Source organism: Oenanthe melanoleuca, chromosome 3 (assembly GCF_029582105.1).
Source record: "Oenanthe melanoleuca isolate GR-GAL-2019-014 chromosome 3, OMel1.0, whole genome shotgun sequence".
In the NCBI taxonomy this organism is placed as follows: Eukaryota; Metazoa; Chordata; class Aves; order Passeriformes; family Muscicapidae; genus Oenanthe; species Oenanthe melanoleuca.
In genome coordinates this window covers 20,137,018-20,150,141 of record NC_079336.1, presented here as the reverse complement: position 1 = coordinate 20,150,141, position 13,124 = coordinate 20,137,018, and positions in this window count along the sequence as shown.

The window sequence follows — 13,124 nt, the reverse complement described above, 5'->3', positions numbered from 1 at the left end:
CAAAACATCTCAAATCGTTCCCTTTGGCTAATCCTGGGAAGAAACTTTACCATGGTTTTCAGAAACATTTGCTTTCCAGTCTCTGTGTTATCTGTTCTGACAAAAAATTTGAGCTCCTGAGTTTTGTGGAAAAAAAACCTCCCTCGGTAGATCTTCATGCAGTTTGTGCAACCCACCTTACCTCCAACCTCAGCAGGTAAGAAGCAGTTTATATAATCCAACAGAAAGGTGGAATGGAGTTTAACAAAATTCAGATAGGCATTTAAATAATTAATTTCTATTTTATTTTTCCTTGCCTATTGTTAATCAATCGCTCTCCATTCTGTAATGGAGATCAGACAAACCAACTTTCAGAAGTTATATTAAAAGCTTCAGTTACACTAAAACAAAAGCAAAATGAAAAAAAATATGCAGCTGAATGGTCAAATTCTGAAATGAGTTCTGAGCCTTAACTAAATGCACTTAACTTCAGCACTCATAAATGATCAAAACGTGCTTGGTAGTTACTATGATCTGGAAACAGAAATGAGCTGTATTAATATATGTATATATGTATGTTCCTTTGGACTAAAGTTGTAACTTATTTGGCCATGTTCTGCAGCTTCTTTTTCATTGAATCTTTTCAGCTTAAAAACAAAGAACACCTGCATAATTTCTTTAGTACTATAGAACTAATGAAGCATTACTGAGAATTTTAATGAAAGCCTTCAAGAAGAGAAATAAATGTAAATTACTTCTCTATATTTGAGGGAAAATAAATTAATTCCAATAATAGCTTGAATTTAAGATTCGAAAATCTTTTTTTTCAGCCCTTTAAAATTGCTTTTAATCTTTTCTCTGTTTACTAGTGAGTCAGAAACTATATTCTGAATTTAAAAGATGTGATCTAAAAGCCACCTGCAAAAGTGTCAGCTTTATTAGCATTCTGATCTTTTTTTGCTTTAAAGAAATGCTCACACTGAAAATTCACATTATTTCCACTTTGTGGCAAGGGAAGAGGTAAAACTTTGTGTGCTTGCAAAACATTTGTGTATGTGCAGTAAATTTTGAGAGAGTGATAGGACAAAAATCCTGATTCTTAAAACTGAACACAGAAATTACAACTAACTGAGACCCTTTTCCCTTCTCCATCTATTCTAAACAAATCAACCCTGTTCAGCCTTCTGGGAAAGTTACTTGGGAGAAAGGACAGACTTCCACCCAGCTGCAATCTCCTTTCAGGTAGTTGCAGAGAGAGATAAGATCTCCCCTGAGCATCCTTTCCTCCAGAATAAATAACTACATCTCCCTCAGCTGCTACTCATCAGATTTCTGCTCTAGACCCTTCACCTGCTCCTTTATCCTTTTCTGGACATGCTCCAGCACCCTAATCCTTTTTTGGATTTTCACTCCAAAATCCTCTTTGTTTCCTGGTTTCCATGAAAATAACAAGAGAAATAATGGCACACCTTTGCAAATTATTCTGTTACATTATTTAATGTGTGTATTTATCTAAGTCATCAAAAGAGAGGTTTTTCTAGTGGCAAAACATATAATTATCTCTGCAAGAGATTAATACTAAAAACTAAGCAAAAATTTCACAAAATATTTTTTTAGCTATTCAAGGCTTATGACAATAAAAATCAATACACAGCAGTTTCATTCTTGTATTTAAATTTACTAGAAATAATAACATGATAACATTATTTTAAGCTGAATTCTGTAGAGCATATTATAAAATCCTGCTTTGGGGTGTGGTCCTTGTGATAATAAATTTTGTAATGTAATAAATTGACTGTTTTGATTTCAGCCTGCTAAAAATTAAAATGTCATTTATCTTACTGCTAGCCTCTATTTGGTTCTGTCACCGATGTACAGTTCTATTAAATTCTTATTTCTGAGACTGAAGAGTCTCATTTATGTTACAAATCAACTGCAATTCTGAAATGTATCACTAGACTTTCATGGAAAACTTTATATTCTCTCCTTCAACAAGAGAAGCTGAAGAAGCTGTAGAATTTCTCCACATATTTTAGATATGTAGGCATAAGCACATATCTGAAATACACCGTTTTAGTGTAAGAATTAAGCAAAAGAATGAAATTTGGGTTTACAGCTATTCAAATTAATAAAACTATTTTAAATTTTAATTAATGGGCAAAATGTCAAAAATTGTGTCCTCTGTGTGTAATACACCTTATTTTATCAAAGCATTTTTTTCATCACTGCTGTGTATGAATGTGCATACTGTATGTTATATCTGAACTGTGTGTAGTGTAATATGCTACTGATACAGGTTTTACTTCAAAATATGGGGCTGTAAACTTCATGAATCAGATAAAAAGAAAAAGAATATTTTGGGGCATGTAGAGGTACTTTGCCAACTTTAACTGCACTGTGTCAAAGAATTTTCAGTATTTCATTGGAGAACACATATAAATTTTAAATCTGAAAGTTCAAATTAATTCACCAGAACAACACTCAGGGTAAGATTTCTTCTCATTATTAGAGAAACAAATTTTGTTTTGTCAAGTCCATGGACACCAGAATTACTAGAATGACTTTCAAGTATGAAGGAACAGAGAAAGTGAGAGAGGGAGAAAGGAAGGTAATGAACTCGAAGTAAATGTATGTCATACTTTAAACTAGTATTTGAGTATGGTCTCATAATCTATAGGATAAAATATATTTGCTGTTGATATTACATCCCCTTGAGGCTGTAGAACAGTACATAACTGCTACAGAATTACTTATGAAAAGATAAGGTGCTTGGGTTGCATTTAAACAAATTTAAAGGAAATGTCTGCAGTATATCGAAGAATTATGGGGGTATTAACACCTCCCTTTTTAAGTCATAATTTTTGAAAAAGAATTATGAAAACTAGATTAAGTGGCTTGGATTCTATGTCACACCATGCACTTGCACAGCCGGACACTCCCCCTTTGTCTATTTGAACTCTAGTGTTATTCTGTAACTAAATTTTTTTTGGCATTGAAGACAAATTCATATGGAAACTCCATGTAGCATAGCTGCATTTCATCTACTTGTCATGTTTCTGCTCCAGAGAATATTTCTTCACCCTGTGATGTAAGATTCCTTGATAGCTTTTGAACAGCTGTCAAGTAAAATTTTATTTCTAGATATTTCCTTCGCCTTCCAAATCAACTGTAGATTCCCACCTAGTGGGAGTAGAATATGAAATATCTCATACTCCCAGTTATGTAAAATCAACAAAGTCAGCCACCCAGCTGGTCTACTGGTACCCATGGCCAGCAATTGGAAACAGGACCTGGATTTATATTATTGGCAGTACATGTCAAATCATAGGGCAGAATCAAATCAGGTAGTGAAAGAACAAACCATGCTGTGGTAGCAAACATACATTTCAGTAAAGAAAAAATCAGCAGTAAGCAGTGGGATTCTGCCTAACCTGAGCAGAAACTTTTGAAGTTTAAAGGCATGCAAAAAAGGATAATAATAACCATAATAACAATAGCAACAACAATAATAATAGCTCAATGAAACAAGACAATCAATGGAAGTCAATAAGATATGGCAGCAGACAGCAGTAAATCATAACATCAGCTAGCTGGCAGACTTAAGAGTTGAATGCAATGATGACCAATAGTCAAATTAAGAAGTGCCCTAAAGGGAAAATTAATTCTAACTATGACTCTAAAATCTCACTTATTGCTCAAAGGAGAAACTAAGTATTCACAAGGAAAGTTTAAAAGCATGCCTGAATAAGAAAAAAAAAAGTACAATTCTTGTAAGGTTAGCAGATGAGAGGGCCAGGAAAGACAAGGAAAAATTAATTGAATGATTCTTACTGTCCTGTTCACTCTAGGTTGTTACTCACAGAGAAATCATACTAACACAAGATAATTTTTATCATCTCTTCGTTGAAAAACAAATTATTAAAGTTATATATCAGAAGCAATCAAAGCAAAGAGAAAATATGCTACACTTTAAGTGAAATTCGGAGGGGTTTTTTTATTTTCTTCACAAGATCATGACTTCTATTAGAAAATAAGAAAGAATCAAATATATAGGAATATATGTAATATATATTAAAAAGCTGTTATTCTTTATCAAAAAGCTGTAAACACTGTGAATAGCTTGTAATAGCAGTTTTGTACAACAAGATCAGGATAGAAAACAGTCATGCCTGAACTCTTATAGGCAGGCAAATATGCATACACATATATATATAAGAACTTATATACATATATTCTCACTGAAAAAAAACCTGGGTATTGTTCTGGTAATTTAAAACAGACTGTAATAATATAAAGTCACTATATAAATACAGCTTAATTGCCAGTCTCAGTATATAGTATGCAACATTCTGGATATATGGAAAGAGAGACAATATAGATGAAAATACTTTAATTAGGTTTTAATAATAACTTTGTTACACCAGTAAATATTCCCTGATATCAGATCCTAATTACTTCTTTAATCAATGCAATTGGTCAAGGCCCATGTCCATGAAGACAAATGTCTATTTGGGCACATACTTACCTCAAACCTACATGGAACATGGCTGCATTTCATCTAATTTTCATAATTCTTTTTCAAAATTATGACTATGTTGATGGCTACTAAACATCTGTCATGTAGAGTTTTTTTTTAAAAACTTGTTATTTTTTTCTAAATCATCTATTTTTTTTCTGCTCTACACTCAGTATCTTCTGTCAGTCCTCTGCTCTGCCACAGCAGGGCCCAGCTGCTCCTGAAAAGTCACATTTTTCTAGCCATATGTGAGGGATGAAGCAAAAGAGAATATCCTGATCCAACAGTTTTGGGGGTTTTCCCTGTATATTCTGTGGGGAAGGTCTTCCAATATTAATTTAAATCAGCCCCTTATGAAATGAGTAGTTCTGTTAGATGGCTGCCAACTGATAATAACAGCAGGAAAGCTTTTAGCATCCTCTGTTTCTTTCTCATTAACACTGGTCAAAAATACAGTTATGACTTAATAGGGGAGATGCATCATGAATAATTGAAGTAAATTATGTAAATAATATTTTTGTTGATGAACATACAAACTGGATCCAATCAACTATGAAGAGAATACTGTGCCACAAACACATCACATGCATTAAATTAAATTATATACTGGAACAAGATAGTTTTGATAACTCACACTGTAAGAATTTAAGCCTGGGTTACAGATCCTTTGCCTCTGGAAATGGTTCTTTAACAACTCTGATAGTTGCCAAGAACCTACTCTTTTTGGCAACCTACATCTCTCCTGGGCTGTAGAAAAAGAGCAACACAATTTGTCATGTAACTTGTGCTGTAAGCTCCTCTTTGCTGACCTATTAGTATGGGTTTAATTTATCATAACAGATAAGGACTGGGAGTTAGCCATAAGGAATTGTGCTTGCTTATGCCTAAAGTCAAGGCAAGACTTCCCACTGTGCATTTAATTAATATTTTAATGGATGCTTTATTGCAGTGGAAATTTATAAAAGTAGGACCTAAACTTGTTGTGAATAAAAGCATGTATATGCAACCATAGCAGTAGAGCGAGACTCTCCCTTCAACTTGTGCCATATTTTCTAGTAATTTGGTATAATTTTAAAATTAGAAATAAAGCATGCCCATAAAAATTAATTCCAAATGGAGAGATAAAAACAGAATAGGCAAGAAATATACCAACCACATACATAAAAACCCTTTGCCTCTTCCAGCCATTAATGACTTCCTCTCACTAATCACCAATAATAAGTCAAACAAGGACAACCATACCTCCGGGAAAAATCATTCAGTTCAAACACTCCCTTTGATTTAGACTTCACAAACTAGCTCAGGAGATTTTGTTTGATTAATTGTGCTTACATCTTTAGTTCTTTTTAAATGTATATGCTTTGTAGTTCATGAAGTAAACCCTAAATTAAACAACCCATTCCCATATTTGCCCACCCTCAAGGGTTCAAATACAGTTTAAGCTGCTAGAATTAATGGAGAAAAGTAATACTGTCAAAGAAGAAATGTGGCCATATAGGACATATTTGGCTGTGCTCATTCTGTCATTCTTTTCTCTCTTTTTCATTACCATAAAACAGAATAAGACATTACAGTGCAAAAGATTATTTATGGAACACGGATTTTTAAACATAAACTGCCTAGTGTCAGGAAACTCAGAAATTAAATTTCTTTTTTGATTTGCTTTATGTTCTGCCTTTTCCTTCATCTTTTCCTTCCAAATATGATTTTCCCCTTTGGTGAAGTTGATGATATAATAGAATTGATCTACTCTTGCTTATATGCTCACCATATGTTTCCTAAAGTTTTTATTAAGTGTTATAAGTTCTGTTTACCCCTTAGATTTAAATCCAGCAAACATGAAAACAATAATCTGCATTAGTATTATTTGTATTGTTAGTAGTACTGATTCCTGCAGAGAATATTATGCAGATTTTTTTTTAAAAGACAGTAAAAGATGATGTAATGTTCCAAAAGTATGTCTAAAAATCAGCATATATTTACAGTATGGTATATGGGCATTAGTAGGAAAGCAAGAGAGTTTGAGAAGTAATATTTTCCTTAAAAAAAAAGGATTTTTTTTTTTTACTTTTTATATAAAACATTAAGAAAACTGTACAGTAATTATGAAGATATGGAAAAATAGATACATGCTGTCCTAGGGAATTGATGTCATCACAAAATATATGAGAACACAGATTGATTATAGAACATATAATGAATTACAGAACACAGATTCTACATTGTAGTCTAAATATTTTAAATATTCCTTTTTCCAGTGATTTGCTCATTTAGATTACTGGCAACACAAAACAAATTTTTTGTTTTTCAAGCAAATATAAAAGGTGAAATGGTAAAAATATATTGAAAATAAAAGATCAAAGGCAAAATAATGGCTTCAGTTGTTTTGCAATGCTGCAGAAATTATCAAATTTCCCTGGTGTTTCAATTGACTGAGCTTTCCCCTGAAATGCCTCTGTTATATTTACTACAAAGATTTTCCAGTGCAAAATACAAAATATTCTTTAGTTAAAGACAAATTATTGGTACTATGACTGCAAATGTATTTGACTACCAGATATATGAGCAGACACTCAGCTGATTGAATGATTCTTCCAGTCTTCATACATTTTTGAGCTTTCTTTTAGGAGTTCATTCTGCATCAGGACCTTACTTGCTCTTACTTTCAAATATGGGGGGATGATGTTACCAGCCTGTAGATTGCTGAAGATCATAAATTTTTTGGTTTGTTTTGATTTTATTGTTGGTTTCAGCACAGGGCATGTAATTGAAACAGAAACACACTTTAGAACAACTGTGAAATTTTAGAGCAGATTATTCAAGATTATACACTGACACAATTTCTAAACCTGTGTGCTCTTGTAAGGTATTAAAGATGCTTCTCTACTTTTCTAATGATTCACAATTTTACTAGTTTGAAAGCAAACTAGTGAGAGATCCCAAGTAAGAAATACAATTTAATAATAAAATTAAAATAAATGCAATATTACAGAAACACTGACAGAGTCAGGATACAACCTGACACCCTGTTGGTCAGGGTGGTGGTAGCACTCTGATTAAATGGTGGCTGCAGTCCTGTTGGAGTGATAGATGTGCCTCTGTTGAAGCAGTAGTCCTGTAGAATGGTTTGATCTTCCTCTGAAGGTCCAGTGGTGGTTATGTAGCTCTTGTCCTCTTGGAATACAGTGGATAAAGCCACTTGTGGTGTTCCAAACATCAGATTATATCCAGGCAGGAATTCTTGGTTCCTCCTCCTGGGTGGAGCATCTCTCAATGAGGTGATGCAATTTTATAAGTCATGCAATGATAGAATGGAAGATATCTCCCCAGAGGGAGTTATGAGGGATGGGTCAAGGAAGAGATAACATCACTGCCCCACCTGCTTTTAACAATGATGATAGAACACATACTTTTGGTTACACCTTTTTGTAACCTAAGACAACAATTATTATAATATAATTATATTATTGTAAGACCAGGCAATGAAGAATGCAGAACAGAATAACGGAAAAAAAGGTTGGGGTCAAATTTGTTCTTTTAGAGAAAAAGGGAAAAAATTGCCAAAGCTATTAGAAATGTAAAAGAATTATACAGAATGGGAAAGCATTATATCTGTTTTATTTAATAATAATTAGAAATTCCATTTATAATTTTTTGGCTGAAAAATACCACTTTTTTTTTTTTTTTTTTTTTTTAATTTTTTTATTTTTTATTTGAGGAGACATATATTTTGCCTAACAGTGTGGTAATCTCACATAAAAAATAAATACAGATTTACAGATTTGGGTGGTTTTTGTGTGTGTCTGTAATTCTGCAATTTCATTTTCTCTGTGATTCCAGTTTCTGTCATGATTTTAAGTTGCTACAGTGCAGAAAGGCCTGCAGCTTATAATTGCAAGTAATCAGAAGGAAAATGTTCATTAATTTGCATGCCTGTACCACTTCTGTTTTCTTTTGGGACAGTAATGAAAACTACCACCACTCTGTTAGCATCTCAAAGGAATTATCAGCATTTGAACTACTCTGTAGCAGTTCTGGACAACAGAATAATAAATTTCAGCAAATGCTCCACTATTCAATTGACAAATAGAAAACTGTGCCAACAAGACTTAAAATATCACATTCAAGTGGTAGATCCTTTGTCAAGCTGTGTGTTAACTCAGCATGAGGGGCATTGTGAAGACATACCAGAAAAGCTGTCACTGGAAGCTAAAAGAACTTTAGGCTTCACTGCTTGCTTCTCACAAGGATATATGCAAAATGTTGCTGTCAGCTTCTGCTTCAAATTAAATAAGGAATAATATTCAGGCTTGTCTCCCACTTTTCCACTTAAACCACTAAATATCTGAAGCATGAGTGCATCTTTTAAGAGTAGTCATAGGAATTTAAGGAGATTTTTCAAGAGCTGTTCTCATAAAAGCAGCCAAACAATGACTGACTGTCTGCCATCATCTATATTTAAACTTATTTCATTAAATATAAGCTGCCTCTTTGACAAATGAATATATAATATTCTTAATGTACTTCTAATGAATAGTTTTAGAGAATTGGTCATAGAATACTTAAAAATAATATTTGTCTCTTTCCCTTAGATTTCCATCTTTTTTTTTTCCCCTGTGTGGAAAAACATAATGTACCTAATTCTATAGGAAACTAATTAATAGGAGTATATTTAAACTGTGGTTTTTTTAACTACTTATTCACAGCATAGCTTGTATGTCTTTCTTCACATGGTTTTAAACATAGCTAAGATATTTACAAACTAAATTCTCTGCAGAAATCATATTAAAAACAGAATAAGACTTGAATTTGTTAACCTGAAATATACTTACTTCATTTGTTGTCTCCTAAGTATATACATAAATGTTATTATGATGGCAATTAAACTTACATGACATTGCAGATACTCCGTGAGAATTTTAGTATAAAAATTATTTCCTCTGCTTTCCCTTATTGCCTAGGTAACAGAAATACAGAAATGGGACTTAGCCTATAGCACTGGTAGTGGCAATGGCATTTCTGTTTTCTGAATTTTAAAGAGAAAAAAAACCAGTGCGGACTAAATTATATATTGTTTATATTTCAAGAGTTTAATATTTAGTAATCATCACTAAACCAAAATTACCTTTGAAGTTCATGCATGTTTTGCAGTGAGAAAAACTATGAGATCCAATTTCAAAAGATCTGCCCAAAAGTTTCATATCAAAATACTGATTATATTTAATAATCCTTTTGCTATTGATAAAGTATTCCATTTTAATATACTCTGTTCATTCTTATGGAATTCTGTCTGAGCACCAGAATAGGAAAAAAAACAAGTTGTTTGCAATAGTTTGAAATAACTATTTGATTATATATGTATATATATGAATTTACCTTTAAAAAGGTTTAAAAGGGTTTTGCTGCAACAATGCAGCAAACATTCCTCTGAAAGGAAAATTCCAGATACTACTTATACACACTTAATGGAGAGTTATTCCAGCTTTATATTGCTACATCAGCTTAATGCCACCTCACTCTACACTTACATTACTGTTTTGAATGTGTTGGGCTCGTCATACAAAGTCACAGTACTGACTAAAATTAAATGGCTGGGTTTTTGTTTTGTTTTGTTTTGTTTTGTTTTTTTTTTTTTTTTTTTTTTTTTTGGTCGGGGGGGTGGCTGGGGGCGATGGGGGAAGGTGTTTGTGGAGCTGAGCTTCACAAACCTGACCTGACCTGAAGGGGTGGGAGGGTTGTCTTTGAGAAACTCTACAATCACTGCAGGGACAATGAGAGACCTATGTGCAGCACAAAGAATCAATTCAGCCTCAAGAGAGTTATTTTTATTTTTTTTTAATTCTGAAAAATGCAATGACTTTTTGGTTTTCCAGCTGCATACACTATTTGTCAAGGTTAATATTTAGTACTACCTGTTCATGCTGCTCTGTTAAAAGATATGCTGAATCATTGGAAATAAGGCATTATTCTAAGTAAATAATTCACTCCATTCATATAGCTCTGCCTTTTGGGAATTATTATTTAAATTACAAAATGTTTATTGTTAACATAATGAAGAATTTGTTTGTTTGCATCTGGGCAGCTGCCCAACAAAGATTTCAGACATGTCAGAGAAAGAAAAATTACATAATGATTATAATTTCATCAGATATCTTTTCCACCCTAAATCCTTTTAAATGAAAATAAAAGAAAAAAAAAACTGAAATGCACAGCAAGGAAAGATGAATATTGGTGGGATCTTGGTACAACAGTGACATGCTCTAGGAGCTGAGCAGTGTTAGCTAGCACCCTGTCAGGGCAGACCATGAGCACAGGCAGTTCAGCCTCTTAGGGGCTTTTGAAAACCTGGGATCCCACAACAGTGCAAAAGGTGTTAATCTGAGAGTCCCTGGAGTTCTGTGGTGGGATTTGTATGTGGGGCCCTGCCTTTTTCAGGCCACACTATGATCAGAGAAATGCTTGTTAGGCTTCAGCCTTAATGAACAGCACCTGGTCTCAGCTCCTCTTGAGCATCCAGAAGCACCATCTGCTCCCAGGAACTCAAGCTACCTAATGAGATCCTGCTTTTCAATTTTTATGAACAGCCTTTGAAAGTATATTTTTCCTGAATGTCATACCACCCTTGTTCTCACATTTTCACAGAAAGCTGCCAATCCAAAATGCAGCAAGAATGAAACATTGCTATAACTAAAGCCCCCTCTCTTGCAGCCCTATAAACAGCAGTCCAAAACAAGACCCCTTTGAGCTCTCCTGCACCACAGCAGGCTGTGACAGCTGGGACACATCTCAGAGCTGTGAGCAGCACCTCCCTCTCAGTGGGACACCTCTCAGAGCCAGCCCACTCTCAAGTTTGCTATACTTGGACTGTCAAATGATCCTGGGCCAATGCCCCCTTCTCAGGGCTCAATCCTTTGTTTCAATGCAAAGGCATCTGAAGTGAGCATTTCACTATTTTTAGGGGAAATTTTCCAGGTACTGACTCCTCATGTCTATGTGCATGTGCTATATCAAATATGGGAGAAATGCTGCTCTCCTAAATGTGTGAGAACATTAGATATCTAAGTAAGATAGGCCTGTAAATAAGTTACTGTTGTGATGTAGCAAGTCCTGTATTAATCCTTTGTTAAAGTGTTAAGTTCAATTTAAGTTATAAGTTAAACAATGTTAAGTTTTGGTGTTGCTGAGACTTTAGGCTATATTCCTTTTTATGCTTGCCCTTTCTATCCTTTTGTCACACACACACAGATAGTTCTCTATTTTACTTTGGTTTGATTGGCTGAATTTTTGTTGCTTTTTCTTGATGTACCACAACCATATAGGACATAGTAGAGTGAACCTTGCCAATGAACATTGTCATGCTGTTGCTTTTTTGTTAAATCTGTTTTTACTGATACCTGTCCCAGAGTGGCTTTAAGTGATCTAAACCACTCATTTTTAACAGATTACAGTGTGACTAGTTCTTGCAGTAGCAGGCCAGTTTGTGCAAGGTTTCTGGGGCCTTATCTTGTTTAGCATGCTCTGTATCCAAAATCCACAATCTTCATTTGAGTCCTTTTCCTAACACCATTTTGCTTGGAGCTGCCGAGATGGTTTCGCTCTCCCAAGCAAATCTTGTAGGGCTCAGAATTTAGTTCTTACAGGAATGCAACAATATTCACTACAAAAACCTCAATGAATATTCATTGCACTTTGCTTACATGTAAGAATTAGACGAAATAAAGAGTCTTCAACTGGAAAGGCAGACTTTGGGCTTGAAAACTGTAAATTATCAGAAAGAGTGAAAGACACTGTTTTCTTCATTTTGATTGGTACTAATACAAGAGAAAAAACGTCCAATCATTAGCTAATATTACTTAAAGGTAATTTAAATATGCAAAAATATCCATACAAAGCTTTTTTGTTAATATATAAAGAAAAATCTGAAACGATACAATTTTCAATTTTGCATTGAAGACTTTCTGTGTAACTCCATATGACAAAACAGCAGTCAATAAAATTTTAAAGAAAGTAATGTAAATAAATATCACATTCCACTCTCACATTGTTCAAAAAAGTAAGAGAATTTGTCATTTTTCGGAACTGGAACTTCTTTCTTTCTTTTTACAAGACTTCATCCAATCTAGTGGAGGCACTTAGATTTTAGTTTTTTTCCTGAATCATGAACTTTTATGCACTACCACAGCTAACAATCATTTCCTGGTTAGACCTATTATAGACAATATCCTGAATATCTATAGGGTCTCTCAAAATAAAATGAAAGTGATACAGTCATATATCATGCAGGATTCACTCCATCTTTCCCTGAAAAGATAATGGCCCTCTGTGCACGCAGTATTTAAAGTAATGAATGAAAACTCCACAGTGAAATACAAATTCTGAATAAGACAGCAGGGTATGTACATCTATGCCTTTACAAAGTGAAGGGCAGAAATTTAGCTTGGGCACATTTGCAGAAAACAGTGGTTCCTATAAGCTGCATGACTGTCTGAGAAGGATCTCTGAGACTGGAGTGTGGATGAGGATGGTTCAGTTCCCAACATCCTTCAGGTTTCAGACTATCTTCCTTATATATGTGGGTCCTACATCATGTGTAGTTAAGTGGAAATAGCAGACACTTTTTTTGGTGATG